A 14608-nucleotide genomic window follows, 5' to 3' on the forward strand; every position below is an offset into this window, starting at 1 on the left:
GACCGGATATAAAATTTTCGGTGGGATCTAAACAGACCCATAGACACAGTGCCAGCACATCAACACTTAACGGCAAAAAGAAAAGAAAAAAGAACTCTAGGTGGTTAGTCAATGAAACGGGAGCTAGCACACGGCGCGCGGGTGATCGCTGCCCGCACCCCCCTCCCCTATACGTCCCTCTTCTCCCCTTCCTCCTCCCCTTCTTCTCTTCCCTACTACAGTACACCACACAAAAATTTAAAAAAAACAAAAATTAGAAAAATTTATGTATAGAAATACTATATATAAAAAATTTGAATTTAAATTCAAATTTGAATCGGGTATGTAAACTTTTTGACTTATAAACTTTGGGTCTATAAACTTTAGGTGTATAAACTTTAGATGTATAGAAATACTATATATATAGAAAATATTTGAATTCAAATTCAAATTTGAATCAGATATAAACTTTGGGTTTATAAACGTTGGGTCTGTAAACTTGATGTCTATAAACTTTAGATATATAGAAATACTATATATAAAAAATATTTGAATTCAAATTCAAATTTGAATTGGATATATAAACTTTTGACTTATAAACTTTTAGTCTCTAAACTTTAGATGTGTAAACTTGAGGTGTATAAATTTTATGTGCATAAATTTACTAAAATATGAAAGTAATGCGGTGCCAAACATGGAAACCAGGTGGAGGGAGGGAGGGGGAACTAATCGCTACCAGTTGGCCCTCGCAATCGATCGCGAATCAGCCTTTCCGCATCGTGGTCCCCCTCATCAACGTTGCCATGTTGCATTGCACTACCACATATAGATGGCCAAATGGGCCACCTTAACCGGCATGACCGGGTCGGGGCTGAGATCAGTCGGGCTGGTACGGCCTGACCTACACGCCGGGCTGGGCCGTGTCGGGTCAGCCCGAAGGCACGACAACTCTATAGAATAAGTCTATTTTGCCTCCCTCATTTTTTTTTGCTGTGTCTAATAAGTCTAATTTTTTCCCTGTTCTCTATGGGCTATGCCTAATATGGCTGATTTAAGTCTATTTTAGTTCCCTCAACTATTTTTCTTTAATCGTGCCGGGCCGGCCTAGCCCACCATGACAAGGCATCAGCTCAGGCACAACCTAACTATTAGGTTAGGGCCAACATGGGCCTAGCACTAGTCGTGCGAAGTCGTGCTTGGGCTGGGCCAAATGGTCGTGCTATGGGTCAGGCTATCGGGCCTTGGGCCTTATGGCCATATATAACCACCGGACTTCTTTGGTACACCGCCGACATGACGGGGTTGCACACGTCCTCTAGCTCCTTGAGCTTCTCCTCATACTCCTCCTTGCCACCGTCATGGTTGTCGCCCAGCTAGCTACTCGTACGCCTCCCTCTCCGCCTCCTCCACCTTCTACTTCTCCTCCCCCTCCACGGCATCTGCCATCTTGCCGTCCACTGCATTCTTGATGTTGTAGACGTAGGCCTCCAGGTTATTTCGGGTGTCGACATGCTCCTAGTGCCTCCAATCCTCCTCGGCGAACTCCTCCGCCTTGCCCACCATCCGGTCAATCTCCTCCTGGCTCAGGCGTCGGTTGTCTCTGGAGATAGTGATCTTCTCCGACTTGCCGGTGGCCTTGTCCGCGGCCTACACGCTGAGGATGTCGTTCACGTCCATGTCGAAGGTCATCTCGATCTGCGGCAGCCCTCTCAACGCCAACACGATGTCGGTGAAGTCGAACTTGCCAAGCAGCAGGTTGTCCCTCGTCATGCTTTGCTCGTCCTCGAACACCTGGATGGTCACCATCATCTGCTTGTCCTTATAGGTGGTGAATACCTGCGTCTTCTTCGTCTGTACCACCGTGTTGCACGGGATAAACTTGGCCATCACGCCCGCCGGCCGTCTCGAGGCCGAGCATCAGCGATGCGACATCAAGGATGATCATGCTAGTTCCCATAGCTACAAGGTAGGGACTCACTCTAGCAATGAAAAATGGCTCCGTCGCCATCCCTTAGCAACGACACCCACCCCCGCCACAGGCAATTCCGCTCCTCGCCGGAGCAGCTCGCCGGCGCTTCCATTGCCTCGCTAGCCTCCCCAACACTAGAAACCTTCCCCATCCCAGATCCCCTCCACAGCCTTCCTTCCACAACCCTAGCCTCCTGCCCCTCGCCCAAATCCCCTTGCCCCACCTGTCCAGATCTACCGGATAGTGAGCAAATCTCCAGCAATGAATCCTCTCCTGCAGCTCAGATTTGCCAATCTCCTCGATTGGACTCAAGGTTCATCACTCTCCGTACTTAGGATCCAAGCAAATCCTCTTCGCTCTCAGATCTGCCTGCTGAGGTGCTGCCCGAAGCAAGTCGCCTTTACTCCGAGGTGCTTGCTACTCCTGCCCCCTTGCTTCCTAGCTCCAAGTCCCAGCACGAGCAGCTCCCTCTGAAAATCCGTCCTCTTGCCGACCGCCTTAACTTCCCTGCTGAGCAGCTTGGTTCATCTACCATGAAGCAGCGCTTTAATCTGGTCGAAGTGACAGATCCAGCTGTGGTTTCCCAAGGAGCAGCAACCAAAGATCTCCGTATCCTTAAGAGTGGACGCAGAGTGCAAATGTCAGCTCAAATCCCTCCCGTTTCACATCAGCTGAAAGGTAGCTTTGATGTCGACGATTCGCAGTGGAAAGAAGTCAAAGCAAATCGTTGGCGGAAGAGACCTGCTCTCTCCCCTGAGGACACCAACCAACTTCAATTACAGTTAAGGAGGGAGAGATTTCTGAAGCATATGGAAGGTAAATGCTTCCGCTGTCTCCGCCAAGGCCATCGAGTTCTTGACTGCAGAGACCCTCTTCACTGTTGGTTTAGTTTGGGCAACGGTCATCTCGCTTCCTCCTGCCTAAAGAGAAAATCCTTTAAATCCACAGCCCTTCCTTCGCCACCCCCTCACACCTCCACTGTTTCTTTCCCTCCACTCGCCCCAATCCGTTTCCCACCCAAATCCCTCCCATCCTTTGCTCTCCCAGTCCCTCCCACCATGGATGACCTTGCCGACCGCCCCTCTCAAGAAGCTGTAGTTCTTTCGGCCACAGGAGGAGATTGACCGTCTGAGGCAGAAGTTTTCTGCTCGCTCCATAGTTGCTTGGCAAGTTGGGACTCAGGGTTCCAAGGTTGATCCCAATGTGTTTGCTGACGATGTTCGTTCAGCATTCCGGATTAGGCGGTCAGATATCCAGATTACAAAGTTTCACCCTGAAGATTTTTTCATCACATGTGCCAGCCAGAGTGACAAGGATGCCATCCTGAGGCAGCCACGGCTTGCCACCAAGTCTGGGCGAGTCTATCTCTTCCGCCCGTGGGAAGAAGGCTTGCATGGTGTCTCGGCGCGTTTCAGATTCAGAGCTCGAGTATGCATTGAGGGGCTCCCAATGCATGCCCGTACAAATGAAGCAGCAGCCAAGATCATTGGAAGAAAGTGCTCTGTTCATTATGTTGAAGAGTATTCCCGCCGCAGGAACTACAACCGCACTTTTGACTTATGGATTTGGACTGACGCTCCAAAATTCATCCCGCGATCTTCGAGCTTCTCTCTCACCAATGCTGATGAAAAAGGTCTGCCCACAGACATCCCCCTTCCAGACCTCGAACCGCACCACAATCCGCCGCCAGAGGAGCCAAAGGAGGGGTGGACTTACAATGTCCTGATTCATATTGACACCCTGGAAGACCTTCACTGCAAGCTTGCCCGTGCGTACGACTATCAGTACGGTGCAGAAGATGATGGTGTTCGCTTCCGGGAATTCCCGCTTCCCTGTAGGAGGGAGCCTGATGTCGGATCCCAAAACTAACGATTCAGAAACCGACATGTTTAACTGTATCAAGCCCTAGATCAGTAGATTGATACAGGTTCAACAATCTGGATCTTCATCGCATACATTTGGTAAAGACTCCAAAGGAGATATCTTTATATAAAATAATAGGACATTTACAAGTTTGTGGCTAACTATTACAGCAGAAGCTATACGATGACTCAACTCTGCCGCTTTACTATAGAATTAAACCGTCTAACTATACTAGACGTAAAGATTAGGTTTAAAGGGAACTAACTTATGTGATTGAACTCCCAGCTTTGGCAAAAACTCCAAATAGACTCTAAAAAAGAGGGGTTGAAGCAAGGGTGAGTACAACGTACTCAACAAGCTATTATATTATTCAACAATGAATGCATGAGAGGTAATATCTGTGTAGAGCTAGATTTACTTGCAGAAGGCTGAGAATAAAGAGGTAGAACTCCTGAAATGTTTGATATGCAACAGTATTTAGGAAAATCTTGAATTATATTTCTAACCAAAGTACCATATGAGTCCCGATGCTCAAATCCGTGAGCACGGCTATTCGAATAGTTTTAAGGATATTCATACTGCAGTAGATGTACGCTTTACCCGCAGTCCACGACTTGCCAATAATGATTAGCTTAGTCATGGCCCAGTATTAGGTTATTAACAATTGTGGCACTTGTTCCATGAACTCTAGTCCCCATGCGCTTTGAATGTAACGTTATCAGCAGCAAGAGGAGTTCTGGCGTTCCCGGGGTTTTTAGAGAGAACTGGATGAGAGACCCCACGTCATCTCAACCAGGTTTTCATAATTCACACACACATCGCGCGATAATCAAGATATTTACTTGCGCCTCGGTAAATATCACATTTGCCCTTCGCGGCATATATTTGCCTCCTTCGCGAGGACTTACATAAGAACCACTGTACAGAGGTACCACATTGTTAATTAACATAATATCTAGGTCTGTCCCCATTCTAGAAGCTGTGGTCGTACTCGTTTGTTTGACATAAGTACTTGGTAAACTTATATCGACCGAGACAGTACTAGCCACCTGGAAATCAACCAAATCTTACATACTGTCCCAATCTAAGTTCATTATATTTTATGCAATCTAACTAGGCAGGGCTAAGCAAAAGCTAGCATATAACTGGTTTGCTATATGTTCAGATTATGCATTCAAAATCATGAATGGCTAATGCGTAGAATAGAATGTAGAATATAGGATAATTATGCTCAAAGGAGAGGAATAATAACTTGCCTTGCTCCAACGCAAATAAATCCAAGATAGGCAACATGATTATCCGATTCTCGAAATACCATAGGTTGCCATCCAAAATACAATAAACTCTATTGAGAAAGAGGAAGAACCAAATTCAATAAAAGCCATAAAATAATAAGAAAACGATAAACGACTAAGAGGGCTAGGGTTTAAGGTATAACCTATCTCTTTTATAGGGTATAGGGATTATGGGGCTAGTATTTGCTAGTGGTAGGTTTAGGTGGTATAATAGCTAGGGTTTAGTTATATGGGAGTCGATTGTGGAGTAGGATAGCATATCGGTTAGGCTCTATATTTTATGTGGAGGCTCTCGTGGTTTGTATGATAGGAAATATACTGGATAGTTGATATGGTTAAATAGGCATGTGGCTAATATGGGTCAAGGTTGGGCTTTGGTAGAATAGTGGCTAGGATTTAGTTGTTTAAGCCGATATCGAGGTAGGATAAATATCGGCTAGGGTTTTAGGTGTTTGCTAGTCGTCGTTAGGGTTGGGTAGCATGACGACTAGGTTTGGTATCATTTCTAGCCGTGTCGATAGACAACATATCGGCTAGAAGAATAGGAGGTGGGTGCAAGTTTAGTGGGGTGGAAGTGTTACTCCGACAACCGTGAGTGGTGGCGGAGCGGCTAGGATCACACAGAGCCCGAGAGCTAACTATGCGGCGTGCAATGGAGGTCAAGGGGATAGTGAAGCTCCGACTGCTATACGCATCAGTGAAGCTCCGACTGCTATACGCATCAAGGCGTGGGGTGCCAGGAGCAGCACTTCGACCTTGGGTTTGGTTTATGCCGGGCTTTACAACCAACGGTCCGACGTTGAGGTCCGTAGACCACGCGAACGTCCCCATGGAAGGCGTAAAGTTCCAACCGGCGGCTTTTAGTGGCTAAAAGGCATTTTGGAAATAAAAGAAAATATTTGGAAAGCAAATATAAGTTTAAATTGTAAATTCAATTATAAGATTAAATCAAATATTTATTCAAATGGCATTTGAATAAATTAAGGAAATTCAAATAAAATCTTAAAATAGCAAATTTGATATCAAAATGAAGAGTTTGAATGTATATGAATTTAGGTCCAAGTTTCACTGGAATCGGATCTACGGTTTAGGAGATATGGGCTTCTAAAGAATAGGATTTGAATTAAATCTAGAAAATGAGAAAAGTTACTGTTGATGGGCCCACCTGTCAATCCCCTTTTCTTTTTCTCTCTCCTTCTCTCGTCTTCTTCTTCTTCTCTTCTCTGTTCCAGAGAGAGAGAGCCGTGAGAAGAGAGAGGAGAAGGCGAGCGGGGCAGCGGCGCTCCGGTGGCTGGAGGGCGGCGACGTCGGCGTCCACGCGTGTTCCCGAGCACGAAGCACCCGGGAAGGGCAGTGTCTGGCGGAGAGAGCGAGGGAGATGGCCGGAACGGCGACGACAAGAGCTCACCTCCGGCGAGTAAAAGAAGTGGTGATGGTGGCTTATAGGATGGCTACAGGAAAGGGGAAACTAGAAAAATGGGTTCGTCGGAGGGAGGCAAGTATGGTGGCGCGAGGATTTGGTTAGTGTTGCTCCGGTAAAGGAGATTGGGCATGGCAAGATAGTGGCCGGCATGGGAGAGAGAGAAGAGAGAGAGAGTTCGGCTTGTGTGTAGAGAAGGGCCGGCTATTTATAGGAGAGAAGGGCGGTTGTGAGAGGCGGTTCGGAGGAGGAGGTCGAGGAAGACACGGCGACGGTAGCGTGAAGAAAAGAATGACGGCGGCCGATTACTTCGCAGCGAGGGAAGGCGTTGGCGGCGCCGTGCGCCGTGCGCAACACGCGCACGGGAGGAGGCGGCGGCTCGGCTGAGGTGTGGGCTGGTTTGGGCCGGCTCGGCTTAGCTGGGCCGACAGCCCAAGAAGGAGGTGGAAAATAGAAAAGAAAAGGGATTGGGCCAAAAGGAAGAAAGAATGGAGTTTCGGCCCGATGACAAAAGGAAAGAAGTCTAATTTGAATACTTGATTTGAATAACTAGGTTATGCAAAGAATTTGAATTCGGAAAGAATTCACAAACGAGATTTCTTAATTTATTTGAGTGCAATATTTAGAGGTGGAGTTTGAGGGAATTTATTTGGAAGCACTCAAATAGGAAGGGAAGTTAATAATATTCCTCAAAATATTTTTGGGAATATTGAAGGGAATTAGTTGAAGACAATAAATAGGATACCAATTCTAAAATTGGTATTATGTATATTTGTGGCTAAAAGGGGAAGTTGAGTGAAGAATATAAATTGGAATTTTCTTAGCACAAGAGCAATTATTCACCATATTTGCAATAATACTATTCTTGTGCCAAAGAGGAAATCAAGCCACAGAAATTAAATTGGTGGCTAGATCAAAAGGAGGAATTTGGATATTTGGATCGATAATCAAAGGATGGTTTTAAGATCAAAGGATGGGCTAACAATTAATTCCAATGAGATTGGAATTACTTTGATTTAGGTTCAAGGGCAAAATTGGAGGATTTCTTGGACCATAATTCATAATAGTAAAAATGGTTTTCAAACTAAATTTGAATAAAAGAGTTTTAGTCGAAAGAAGGTTTAATATTCGAAAATAGAATTCCAACAAGAAATACCAAATATATTTTTAAATGAAAAACACAAAAGAGATTAAATACCATAGATGTTTTATGCGAGTTAGTTTTAGGAGGTCCCGCTAATGATATTTTCCTAGGTCTAGAAGGTTATTAAGAACATAAGAATCAGCATGATACAAGATTAGAAAATGACACATTTTCAGGATGTTACACCTGATCCAAGAAAGGGCCTTGATGATGATGAAGAAGACAGGGAGCAGCGCTCCCAAGGCCGGCATAGGAGCCGCTCCCTCTGGAGCCGTGTTGGTGGACGATCCTCCAGCCGGAGCAGGGAACCGGTTGGTAGTGAACGTCAGGTCTACACTCAAGATTCGCGTGGGCGGCAGCGGGCAAGGGCTCCCTCTGAAGGCAGAAGCCGCTCCTACCGCTCTCGCTCCCCAAGTGAGGTACGTCCACCCCCGACTACCCAAGAAGAGGTACAAGATCCCCAGCTCAGTCAGCCCTCTCCTCAAGTTCCTTCGCCTTGCAAGAATGCACAACCGCGCCACAGTGGGAGCCCTGACGCGGGCGCAAATTTTACTGCCACACATTTTTCTTCTTCCTCTCCCCATGATGTGCAGCCTGAGCTACTGATCTTCTCGCAGGGACAGGTGCTGGACATGCTGGAAAAACACCTCGACCCCATGCTCCATGAAGCCACTATCCAGCACTCCATGTACTCTCCAGACACCACCTCCCCAAGAGTTGCCTCACCAGTCTTCATCCCTTCCAGCGCCTAGGAGATCGTTGTGGGGGCTGCTGCAGAAATGCCTCCAGGGGCCAGGAACTTGAACGAGCTGGTGGCAGGCCTCTCCACGCCTGTCCAAGCGGCGCTTCTTCCAACCCCTGACGTGAGCTCTCGCCGTCCTTGCCGCAACAAGGTGATACTCCACTCCCCTCAAAGACATAGTGAACGATTGGCATGCAAGCGCAGATTTGGAACCAAGATTGAAAATTTTGCTCAAGAAATTCTTGCTAAAAATTTTGGTTTCTTAAATGACCAAACCCGTTTTGATGAAAATATCAAAAAACTGTATGTGCAGCATTTCAAGAAGCCGCTGTCCCCTGCCTCAATGAAGATGATCACAACCCTGGTTGAGAAGGGAGGATGCAAAGGCGCCCGCCTGAAGACCGCCAAGAAGAAAGCGGTGGTGGTGCCGGTCTGATGCTCCCTCAGCTATGCAGTCCCTGTGAAGTGATGATTGCTGATATGCATCATCTCATTCTAAAGAGTTCCAGCGCCAGCAATTGTCCCCCACTCCTGCAGTCCTGCCTCCAGCTTGTGTTACTTTTGGTTGTAGTAGTTGCATCAACTGTGTACAGCTGTCGCACCTGTGTTTCTCCCAGCTTTGCTGGCTGTGCTTCGGTGTGCTCTGTATGCTGCTTGCCGACTGAAATGTCATCCCTAGTTGCCTCTCTGTTTGCACTATGTCACGAGACAATGTTCATCTGTTCAATTGGAATGTAAGAGGGCTTAATGCCCAAGCAAAGCAGGATGCAGTTAAAGCTTTTGTTTATCAAACTGGTGCTTCCATTGTGTGTTTGCAAGAAACAAAGCTAGCAATTGTTACTGACAGAAGTATCTCAAGTATCTTGGGTCAAAACTTTGTCCAATCCTTTGCTTTTCTGCCGGCCAGTGGAACTAGAGGTGGAATCATACTTGCATGTAATTCGAACTTCTTCTCTATGTCAGAAATTAAGCAAGGTCAATACTCTCTAACAGCAACCATCACCATGCTTGAAGAGGCTCTCCAGTGGTCTATAACGGTGGTATATGGTCCCCAGCTTGAAGCAGATAAAATTGCCTTCTTGACAGAGCTTGAATCCCTTTCCCCGTCTATGAAACCGGCTTGGCTTTTAATAGGGGATTTCAATTTAATCTATAAAGCAGCTGACAAAAACAACGATCGCCTAAACAGGAGAATGATGCAGCGTTTCAAAGGGTTAATTGACAAAATTGAGGTCAAGGAACTTTATCTTCCAGGCCGACGTTACACTTGGGCGGGTGATGGCCAAAACCCAACGCAAACAAAAATCGATCGCGCTTTTGCATCACCTGAGTAGGACATTTTGTTTTCAAATGCCTCCCTGCAGCCTCTTTCCTCCTCAACCTCAGACCATGCTGCATTGTTCCTAATAGGAAATGAATGGAAAGATAAAGCTCCAAGCTTCAGATTTGAAGCGTTCTGGTTCAAAATACCAGGCTTCCTGGAAATAGTACAAGACTCCTGGCTCCGTCCGATTTTAGCAACAAACCCGTTTGCCATCCTGCACATCAAACTGAAACGGCTGGCACGTGACCTCAAGAGATGGAGCCAACAAAATGTTGGAGACATCAAGCTTCAATTAGCAGTGGCTAATGAGGTGGTTTTTCAACTGGATGTTGCGCAAGAGACGAGAAATCTGACAGCTGATGAACGCATCTTTCGCGATGATTTAAAAGCAAAGATCCTAGGCTTGGCTGTCCTTAATAAGATACAGATTCGACAACAATCGAGGTTAACGTGGTTAAAGGAAGGCGATGTTAATTCCAAATTCTTTCATATCAAAGCAAACTCCCGCAGGAGAAAAAACTACATCCAGACCCAGCAGTCCCCAAACGGTTTAGCAGTCTCAACCTAGGACAAGGCTGATACTCTTTTTCGCTTCTTCTCGGATAGGCTGGGAACTCCTTCACAAAGACAGTCTTGCCTCAATTGGGAAGCGCTCAACTTCACATCCTTCGATCTAGACGATCAAGAAGACGATATCACAGAAGAAGAACTAAAACAAACAGTTTTCTCCATGCCGTCTGAAAAGTCACCCGGCCCAGATGGTTTCATTGGAGCTTTTTTTTAAATTTGCTTGGGAGATAATCAAAGACGATCTTTTGCTAGCTGCTCAATCCTTCTTCGCCATGAATACAAATCAACTGGAAAGGTTGAATTCAGCCTTCATATGCCTAATCCCGAAGAAAGACGGGGCAACTGGCCCGGAACACTATCGCCCTATAAGCCTAATCCACAGCTTTGCAAAAATCTTGACTAAAATCCTTGCAAATAGACTTGCTCCGCGCCTAAATAAATTAGTTTCTCAAAATCAAAGTGCTTTTGTCAGAAAAAGGGCAATTCATGACAATTTCCTGTTTGTTCAGAACCTAGTGCGTACCTTACATAGAAGCCATTCAGAAGCCCTCTTTCAAAGTTGACATTACCAAGGCTTTTGATACAGTGGGATGGCCATACTTGCTTGAAGTCCTTCAAAGGTATGGTTTTGGTACCAGATGGAGGAATTGGATCTCAAACCTTCTCGCAACCTCCTCTTCCCAGGTTCTACTTAACGGTTCGCTAGGAACTGTTTTGCAGCACGCCAGAGGACTTCGGCAAGGGAATCCTCTATCTCCGCTCCTGTTTATTCTCGCTATGGAGCCCCTGCACAAACTCTTTCAAGCTGCGGAAGAGGCCTCCCTGCTCACCCAATTGGAGGGCGTTTTAGCAGGTTTCAATGCTCCCTATACGCTGATGACGTCGCTTTGTTTGTCAAGCTCGACCCTATCGAGATTGATGCAGTTAAAAGGGTTCTTAATTTATTTGCCCAAGCTTCAGGCCTCCACACAAACCTGAACAAGATTGAAATCTACCCTATCCGTTGTGACACCACCGACTTGACACATGTCATTACTCCTTTCCCTGGAACTTTGAAATCCTTCCCCTGCCGCTACCTAGGCTTACCTTTACATTTTCGAAAGCTTAGGAAAGTGGATTTCTTGCCTCTAATTGAAAAGATTGGATCGCGTCTCCCTGGCTGGAAAGGACGCTACTTCACGTCAGAAGGGAGAAGAATTCTTGTGCAATCAGTGTTGAGTGCATTGCCGACCTTTCATCTAACTGCCCTTCAAGCTGCCAAATGGGTAATCAGCAGAATAGATCGTTACCGCAGATCCTTCTTATGGAAGGGAGAAGACCCTGACAAAACAAATCCGGGAAGTAGCTTGGTGAATTGGGGTACAGTCTGTAAACCAAAAATTGTAGGAGGCCTTGGAATTCTAGACCTTGAGAAATTTTCTCGCGCTTTAAGACTTCGGTGGCTCTGGTTCAAATGGAAGCCTTGGGTTGGAATGGATTTACCTTGCGATGACTGTGACAAAAGACTCTTTCAGGCTGCCACTACGATAACTGTGGGTAATGGAGAAAAAATAAATTTTTGGCATGATAAGTGGCTGCAAAATTCATGTCCAAAAGACATTGCACCCTTGTGTTTCAACCTAGCTAAGCGCAAACAGAGATCGGTTAAAACGGAATTGACAAGCAATTCTTGGCTCCTTTCCTTTTGGCAATTAACTACAATTGAAGAAATCAACGATCTTGTCCAGCTTGGGGGAATGCTGCAAAATGTTCAGCTTCTACCGCAAACCAATGACGACATCACTTGGAACCTGAACGAATCGGGATCCTACTCTGCAAACAGTGCTTATTTATTTCAGTTCCAAGGGTCCTTCTCTTCGATTGATTTTCATTCCATTTGGAGGTGCCCAGCTGAACCGAAGATGCGCTTCTTTGGATGGCTAATCCTTCACCAAAAAACTCTCACGGCCCAAAATCTTTTGCGCCGGCACTGGCCTTGCAATTGGATTTGTAGCCTGCGTGGAGAGGCGTTTGAAGACACTAACCATCTCTTCAATGTCTGCCCCTTCTTCAGAAAAGTTTGGCTTATGGTGTGCCAATGGCAAAACATCCCGGGGGCACAACCTGCAGATGACAACGCAGCTTGGTGGGCTGATCTCAATCATCTACACCCCAAACCTTTCAAATTCAGGGTTAAAGGATCTCTTCTCGCCACTTGGTGGAACGTTTGGTTGGAAAGAAACAGAAGAATTTTTCAAAACATCTCTTACATAGAGGACCATGTTGCGAGAATAGTAAAGGAGGAACTTGATCTCAGACACACTGCTTTCCAACCTCCTTAATTGTCTTTTCTTTTTCGGATTCCGTTTGTTTTTTTTGGATTTCTCCCTTCTTCTCCTTCGATGTCTTCACCTGTATTCTCTGAACTATTTTTCTCTCCTCTAATGAAATTCCAGCAGAGCTCCTGCCGTCGTTCACCTCAAAAAAAAAAAGGATGATCATGCTCTCGGTGTTCTCGTCGACGTTGCCACTGATGATGCTAGCTTGCACAGCGGCGCCGTAGGCCATGGCCTCGTCGGGGTTCACGCCACGGTTGGGCTTCTTGCCGCCGAAGTAGTCCTTGAGTAGCTGCTGCCGGCTGCCGCCGACGAGACGATCTCGTCGATGTCACCCTTGCTCAGCCAGGCGTCCGCCATCGCCTTCTTTTCCAGCAGCATTGTCTTCCTGAAGAGGTCCGCCGTCGCCTTGTTTGCCAGCAGCATTGTCTTCCTGAAGAGGTCCGCCGTCGCCTTGTTTGCCAGCAGCATTGTCTTCCTGAAGAGGTCGTTGTTGAGCTCCTCGAACCACGCCCCTGGTGAGCGGCTCTGAGAAGTCCATACTGTCGAACAGCGACTTGATCTCACTGCGCACCTGGTGCTAGTTGCTGAGCACGCGCTTGGCGCGCTCGCAATCGCGGCAGAGCTTCCCCAGCGCGCGCGTCTCCGACGTTCCGCTTGATGAGCTTTATGAAATGGTCCATGACGCGCTGGTCGAAGTCCTCGCCGCCGAGGTGGGTGTCGCCATTTGTGACCACTTGCCAGGACCTTGAACACGCCGTTGTCGATGGCTATGATGCTGATGTCGAACGTGTTGCCGCCGAGGTCGAAGATGAGGACGCTCTTCTCGGTCCCCTTCTTGTCGATGTCGTAGGCGATGGCGCCGGCGGTCGGCTCGTTGATGATGCGGTCGATGGTGAGCCCGGCGATGACGCCGACATCCTTGGTGGCCTGCCACGCGCTGCGCATTGTTGAAGTAGGACAGCATGTTGACGACAGCGCGGGTGAGTGGTGACCTTCTCCTTCTCGCCGAGGTAGGCCTCGGGGCTCAACAGTCAACACCCGCACGTCGCTGTCCTTTACCTCGACGTGCACGTGCGGCTCGCTGTACCTATCGACAACGGCGAACGATAACAGCTTCATGTCACGCTGCACCTCGGCGTCGGCGAATTGCCGCCCGATGAGGCGCTTGGCGTCGTAGATGGTCCGCTCCGGGTTGGTTGCTGCCTAGTTCTTGGCGGCCTCGCCGATGAGCTGCTCGCCATCGTCGGTGAAGGTGATCCACCACCACCAAGGTGTAATATGATTCCCCTGGTCGTTGGCGATGATCTCGACAATGCCGTTCCGGTAGACGCTGACCCATGAGTAGGTGGTGCCGAGGTTGATCCCGATCACGGTGCACCGCCGCCGCTGCCCTTGGCACCAGCAGCTCCACCCTTGGTCGATGGCGGAGCGGCCGCCGCAGAGCCGCCCGATGACGTGAAGAGGAGAAGCACGGCGAGGGCCCAGCTGCTTCGTCATCGTTGTCTCCGACGCACGCCGTATCATGCCTCTGTTTCGTTTTGCTTTTGGTTGCCGTCGACACGACGCGGGAGCGTCGCTTTGAGGGGAAAAATATTTGGTGGAGACCGGCTGCAAACCTTCTCGTCTGCAACCCTGCTCCAGATATCTGACGCGTGGACAATGGTGCGCCCTCCTTGGCTGCACACTGTGTGCGATCTGTAGTGGCCCATGATCCGCTCGGCTCGCGTGCCTTCGTCAGCTCAACTCAACCCTGGCTTGGCGGCTATAGAAGCGCGACGCGCGCTTCACCAATCGGCAATGGTGTGTCCGCGATAGTCAGATTGTCATCGGAGGAGCAGGACTGTTCGTCTTCCAGCATCTGATCGCAACCCAATCGCCGGCAACTGCAGCTGTCATGGCAGAAGAATCCTCCACGGATGATGCAGCTGCAGCATACACCCTGGTAGGCATCGAACCCAGACCTGCACATGTGGCAGACGCAGTC

At 47.8% G+C, this 14608-nt stretch overlaps 2 pseudogenes; one reads left to right on the plus strand and one right to left on the minus strand.

Annotated features, from left to right (window-relative positions):
- Nucleotides 1-237: 237 nt before the first annotated feature.
- On the minus strand, nt 238-14333 carry LOC127776920 (heat shock 70 kDa protein BIP5-like; annotated as a pseudogene).
- Nucleotides 7832-8943, plus strand: LOC127775708 (uncharacterized; annotated as a pseudogene).
- Nucleotides 14334-14608: the final 275 nt, after the last annotated feature.

The sequence above is a fragment of the Oryza glaberrima genome, chromosome 6 (assembly GCF_000147395.1).
Source record: "Oryza glaberrima chromosome 6, OglaRS2, whole genome shotgun sequence".
Classification (NCBI taxonomy): Eukaryota; Viridiplantae; Streptophyta; class Magnoliopsida; order Poales; family Poaceae; genus Oryza; species Oryza glaberrima.